At 22.9% G+C, this 6892-nt stretch overlaps 1 long non-coding RNA gene across 1 annotated transcript; it reads left to right on the top strand.

Annotated features, from left to right (window-relative positions):
* Positions 1–3330: 3330 nt before the first annotated feature.
* Positions 3331–6487, top strand: LOC127287879 (uncharacterized). Its single transcript, XR_007843954.1, has 4 exons — positions 3331–3763; positions 4545–4707; positions 6102–6300; positions 6379–6487. It is a non-coding gene; the product is annotated as an uncharacterized LOC127287879 (long non-coding RNA).
* Positions 6488–6892: the final 405 nt, after the last annotated feature.

The following is a 6892-nucleotide window of genomic DNA, read 5'->3' as shown; positions in this document are numbered from 1 at the left end:
ACTTGAAGTCATAAAAGATTCTTCTTTTAATAGTTCTAAATGCTTGTATATTAATGGCTGTGGAGAATCTGGAAAAACTTTTTTACATATAACCTTATGGCATTTATTAAAAAGTAAAGGAATAAATGTTTGCAACATGGCATTTACAGGCATTGCTGATACACTGCTTCCTAACGGGAAAACTGTTCATAAAGTCTTAGGCTTACCTGTTCCACTGTACAGTGATTCATCTTCAAATATCAAAGTTCAGTCAAAAGAGGGACTCTTTTTAAAAAATATTGATGTTTTTATTTGGGATGAAGCACCAATGGCTCCAAAATATGCTCTAGAAATTATGGATAATCTATTTAGAGATATTATGAAATCAAATTAAGTTTTCGGTGGAAAAATTGTAATCCTGGGAGGAGATTTCCGACAAATTTTACCAATAAAAGACCGAGGTACTAGATCAGAAATTATAAATTTATCAATAAAAAATAGTAAATTATGGAAACATTTTAGAAAATATACATTGACAGAAAATATGAGAGCTTTACCAGAGGAAACAGAATTTGTAGATTTTCTACTTAAAGTTGGTAATGGTGAATTAAATGATGTAGATGACAACGTTCAATTACCAGAACATATTATTCAACAAGGAAATGTAGATATTGCTGAAGAAATGTATGGTCATTTGATACAACAGAAAAAATTTACGGATTTGTCAGTGAGAGCAATTTTAGCACCATGAAATGTTGACGTTGATGATATTAATAAGAGGGTGGTAAGTCTCTTAAACAGTGATGGAGAAAAAATATATAAAAGCATTGATTCTACTAAAAATTGTGATAATGGAAAATTTACTGAAGTTTTATTACCAGAATATTTGAATACTATTTCTCCACCTTCTTTACCACCACATGAATTACACTTAAGAATTAATTCTGTCGTAATGCTTATTAGAAATCTTAGTATTAATAAAGGATTATGTAACGGAACAAGGTTAATTATTTTAGATTTATCATATAATGTAATTAAATGTCAAATATTAACGGGTATAAAAGTGGAAATATTGTTTTTTTACATCGAGTAACTTGATTGATACCTGTGTTGTTAATTTCAAGTGTAATTTTTTAAAAAGCAATATTTTTTATAGTGAAAATGTATAAATTGAAATTTGAGACAGCTGAACAAAATAAGGCATTTGAGGTTTGTAGAATATATATTACTATTAATTAAAAAAAGAAAAATATTCAAATCGACATATCTTTGGATTTTTATATGGTGTTTTGTTTCAGGTTAAAATGATTGAATATACTATCAATTGTTTCCATTGTGTCAATGAAAAATAAACCTTTAAATTTGGTAAGTGGAATTTAAATTAAAAATATCAATTAATATAATTTTTAATAAATTTTCCTTTTAAAAAATTTATTTATTTTTCCATTTAAAAAAATTAATGTTTTTAGAGAATCTCCCTTAAATTATAAAATAAAATGATTACTAAAATAACATTTTTAGTATGTGTTAAGTAATACTTTACACACTATTATAAAGAGAAGTACTTTACACAGTTTTCTATATATGAAATTTAACTTTTTAGGTTAACGTGGTTAAAAATAAAAATATTATAAGCAATGAAATAAATAATAATATTCATATTTGCTTTTATAAATTCATTTATTACATTTAAAAAATCTTTTTTTAATTTACAAATGGTGCACTTCTATGTATTTTTTTCCGTGTATCATTTTGTATCATCTGAAAAATTTATCACGATATTATTATAATGTTTGAAGAACCATTTTAATAATTAACAGTATTGTAAAATATGTATTGTTATTCTATATATGCATTTCAAAAGTATATATAAATTATATTCTTTGTTAAATAATTATTGATATTTATCAACTATGTATCGTAAGACTGTGTTATTTTGTTTATTTTTTGATAAATTTGCTTATCAATTTATCTATTTTTTAGCTGCAAAATAAAGTTTTATATTTTTAAAACCAAGTAAAAATTTTTAAGTTGTTAATAGTCTTTAAAATTATAAAAATTATTCTTTCTATGAAAATGTCAAAAGAAGATTAATGAAATGCGTTATTTTAAAACAATAGGTAAATTTTGAATACAATTTTAGATTAAGCATTTATTTGGTTTTTAAAAATTATTTTTTTGTTAAAAAAGTGCTTTTAAAGATCTTATATTTATTTCATTCAATTTACATGACTTGAATTTTCCAAAGAAATGTATGTAAATAAATTTTTGTTAAAAATCGCAATTCTACAACAAAATACATTTAAAAAGAGTTTATGAACTTTAAAAATGTGCATTTTCTAGGTAATGTAGAAAAATTAGATAAATCATTAAAAATTAGATTTTTGTTAATTATCTGCTTTTAAAAATTAACATTTTTTGGTCGTTAAGTTGTCAATTTTTTCAGAATTTTATTAGTTTTTGAAAATAAAGCGGAAAAATTGTAGGTAATTTTTTTTAAATTAAAAGTTATTTTAAAAAATAGAGGTCGCATAATTACGGCACTTAGTGTAATTTGAAGAAATTATTAAATCGGTAAGCGAAATAAACTCAGCTTACGGTACTCTAAATTATTTAAAATTAATTTAAAAAAAAGAGTTTTCATGAACATTTACCAATGACATTTAAAATTCATCAATGTGATGTCCAATAGAATTCTTCTTCATTTTTGGATCAAACCATTGAGAATAATCAGGAAATGGTTGCTGGCAAATTTCAGAACATTTTAAAAATCATATATTTATTGTTTAAGTTCCCAAATTCAATTTATGAAATTGTTTTGGTTCGATTTTTTATTTAACAGCCGTAAATTTTAATTAAATATGAAAATGTCATGAAAAAATGTCGTTTTCAATGCACATTTCATACGCTTTTTATTCAAAATTGACCAATTGAAATCGCATGTTTTTTAGATATAAAGTTATTAAAGGTGATATTTATATTATATAATATATAATTATTTTTATCAATTTAATTTTGAATATAATGCACAATAACAATAATCAATTTAAATTATAGAAGAAATAAAAACTGTCACTTGTATCATTTTTAAAATTATTTTATATGAATCAACTTAATAAATAATAAGCAAACTTATCAGTTTTATTGTTGATGTACTTTTAATGTATTTTTAACATTGATAGAATAAATATTCAGTTTTTTTATTTAATTGAACTTTGAAAATTAGGATTTAAATAAAAAAACTTGCAATTTTAAAACATAAATTTTTTCTGCGTGCAATATAAAAATTCATTTTTTTATTTTTGTAAATTTACATTAGATGTACAACATATTTGATTTTTAAGATGGTAATTTGATTAATGATTTATTCGTGTTTAAAATTTTTTCAAAAATGGGGTTATCTCTGAAGTTTTGTATTCGATTAAATATGTATTTATAAATAATAATCAGAAATATTTACTGACATTAGAATCAGAAACTACACGCGCGCGTTATTTTAGCTTGTATGTAATGATAGAATGTAATGATTGAGCGATGAAAGTATTGAAGGGGAAGAAAAATATGTAGAGGGGATGCAAAAGAGAAAGTAGGATTTTGAGGACTATCGGAGAGAAGAAATTGTAGTGTAGTGGTTGAGCGATGAGAAGATTAAAGGGGAAGAAAAATATGTAGAGGTGATGCTAGAGAGAAAGTAGCAGTTTTAGGATTGCCAGAGAAAAGAAATTAGTACAGCAAAGCCAGTAATTATTGTTCTTTTCTTTCAATCCTCTCACACGACTATCAAGTAAGCTATAACTTAGTCTTTGTAGTTTATAGAGTTCTTCGCACAGTTTCGAATAATGATTATGGAATGAAGAATATATATTTAGCGCTTATTTCAGAATATTTTATACTTAAATTTAGTATATACTATACTTAAATTAATAATATATTCCTAATATTTAGTAAATACTCTCAGATTCAGTATATTATACCAGATACTTAGAATATATTCTTATTTTAAGGATATTATTTTCTACATTTAAGTAATCAAATATTTAAAAATTGATGCAATGTATATATTCTTAATTTCAGAATAAATTTTTTTCGGTGTACAGATTGAATAATATATATATATATATATATGGGACGTTCTTTGTCAACCATACCACCCCATCTTTCCATAATTGGTTTAATTTAAAAAAATTTTATAATATTGGAAAAATTAGCTTGGAATGTCTACTTTTTAATCCCGTTGGGCGCTTTTTGAAATTCAAAATGGCGACTTAAATATGGCGCCTAAACGACATAAAAAACACAAAAAATCCACTAATATGATCTATATTATTGTTTAAAGCTTCACATACGACGATAAAAATAACCACAACATAGTTTACTTAAAAACTGATAACGTATCTCCATTCAAAATTCAAAAATTCAAAATGGCGGATTAAATATGGCGGATAAAATTAAAAATTGAACTAGACTCGTGAAAATTACTACTTGGGGGTTTTTTTTATATCATTTAGTTGAAGCTATGATAAATAAAAAGAAGTGTTAAGTGTAACTGGTTTTTTATATTACAGAGAATTAGTTGGCTACGTACAAAGTGTTGTACCAAGAAGATCGGCTGGAAAATCGGAGATACTGAGATTCTAATTAAGCAACAAAGAAGGAAAAAAAGTGCAATGCATTGTTTGGGGTGCTGACAATATCGATGCACTACAATCAAAAATAGTTGAAAATGAGGTATACATAATTTTTAAAATAATTCTTTTTTGCATCCTCGTGGAGGAAGCAATGTAGTCCTTCAAATTATAAAATTATTAAAAATGCTTTCACAAATTTTATTCTATTTATAAATGTCCGGTTTTTATCTATGTGTGCGTTTGGATCCCGTTTTCTTGTGAATAGGTGGAGACAAGAATTTTAAAAAATACCCACACAAAAGAATTTTATAGATTTTTTTTCAAAAATTCTTTATATATATATATATATATATATATATATATATAATGAATCACAGAATTCATTTAAATTAAAATAAACAAATTATTCAAAATCAAAAATGCACATTTTCGCCAAAAAATTTTATTTTTATTTTAATTCAAGTTAATATTTAACAAAATTGTATTACTTACATATTACTTACATTCAGGGACGTTTACAAAATTAAAATTAAATTCAAAAACACTTTTGTTTCGTTTTGAATCAATGTATTGGAAATAAAAATAACTTATCTTTTAGTTTTTTTCTTAACAGCAAAATTGAAAGTCAATGAAATTTACTTTTGTTTCAGATTTTAAAATCAAAAGTAAATTCAATTTTAATTTTGTTTTTAAATCAAAATTAAAAGTCAATGAAAATTACTTTTGATTCGAATATTTAAATTAAAAGTAAACTTTATTTATTACGTTTTATTATTTTTATATTATCTATTTACAAGAATTACTCATCATTATTTTTATTAATAACAAATTGAAGTCAAAACTACTTTTGTTTTAAACTGTGTTAACGAAAGTAATGTGTAGTAGACTTTTGTTTCAATCTGTGGAAATGAAAATAATATGTAGTAGACTTTTGTTTTACTCTGTGTGAACAAAAGTAATGTGGAGTAGACTTTTGTTTAAATAAAAAATTAAATACCAGTCGAATTTTATTTTGTTTTCAAATATCAAAACAAAAGTAAAATTCGACTTTTGTAAACGTCCCTGCTTACATTAAAATGAATACATATATATTAAATAATTAAAATATATATATATATAACTTTTACATCTTACCCAAAATTAATAGAAATTTATTATTTTTTAATTTTTCTAACAATTTTTTTTACTTCTTTAATGGTTATTATCTTCTCCCACTCTTTTTTTTTGTTTTTGACAAAAAAATTCAACCTTTTAAATAGGATTCTTAGGTGAATATTAATAATATAATAAATATTAATAATAAATATCAGCATTGTAGTAAAATAATAAATAAAGAGAACAATAACAACAATATTTATACAATTAAATATTAATAAATAAAAAAATAATTAAAATAATAACTTTTGCATTGAAAATTATTTTAAAATAAGTTTCTTTTTTATAAATTGAATATTTTAATAATTTTTGTAATTATGAACTTTGAAACGTTTGTAGACCTTACATATTGATGGAGCTTTTTCGCGCGTTCCCACCAAACCTGAATATAATTTCGGAAATACAAAGTACGAATTACAAATATTCAAAAGAACGTCTATAATTTCGTACGGTAAATATGGTTCGATTGATGAACCATCTTTCGATATCGATCCAGTTAATATAAGTGACATAATTCATCAGGAGGGTAAAAAAATCAGTAAGTTTTTAATAATACATATTTTTCAAATTAAAATTTTGTATTTAATTATATTAAGTTTTTAAATTTTTATTTTAGAAGTCTTCGGCTATATTAAAACAAAATTTCAAGAAGAAAAAGTTGGAGTTTTAAAAAATTTTGGAACTTATGGTTGTGGTTCCGTAACAGATGGACAATACAAATTAGAAGTGAGGATTGCATCCTTCAGTAACACTTTAAAGTGTAACAAGGGAGACTTATAATAAAAATAAAATGAATTAAAAACAAGTTTTTCAATTCTTTGTATAGTTAAAATTTAAATTAGTAAAAAATTACTAATAAATATTTCAAATTTAAAGTAGTAATAATTTACTAATTCAAATTTTAACTGTACAAAAAATAAAAAGACTTTTATTAAATAAAAATAAAATTTAAAACAACAAATTTCTTGTTGTTTGAACAGTTTAAATTTAAATTAGTAAAAATTTAGTAATAAATTTTAAATACAATCATAAATATTATTTATCTTTTGTACTTAAATATTTTAAAATTAAATATATAAAGATTAATGAAAAAAGAAGTGTTTTTATTCTTTGTACATTTGAAATTTAAA

Source organism: Leptopilina boulardi, unplaced genomic scaffold (genome assembly GCF_019393585.1).
Source record: "Leptopilina boulardi isolate dan_hultmark-lab unplaced genomic scaffold, ZJU_Lbou_2.1 LbouV2_377, whole genome shotgun sequence".
In the NCBI taxonomy this organism is placed as follows: Eukaryota; Metazoa; Arthropoda; class Insecta; order Hymenoptera; family Figitidae; genus Leptopilina; species Leptopilina boulardi.
Note: the sequence above shows the minus strand (reverse complement) of the source record. Positions and strands in the feature narration are given on the sequence as shown.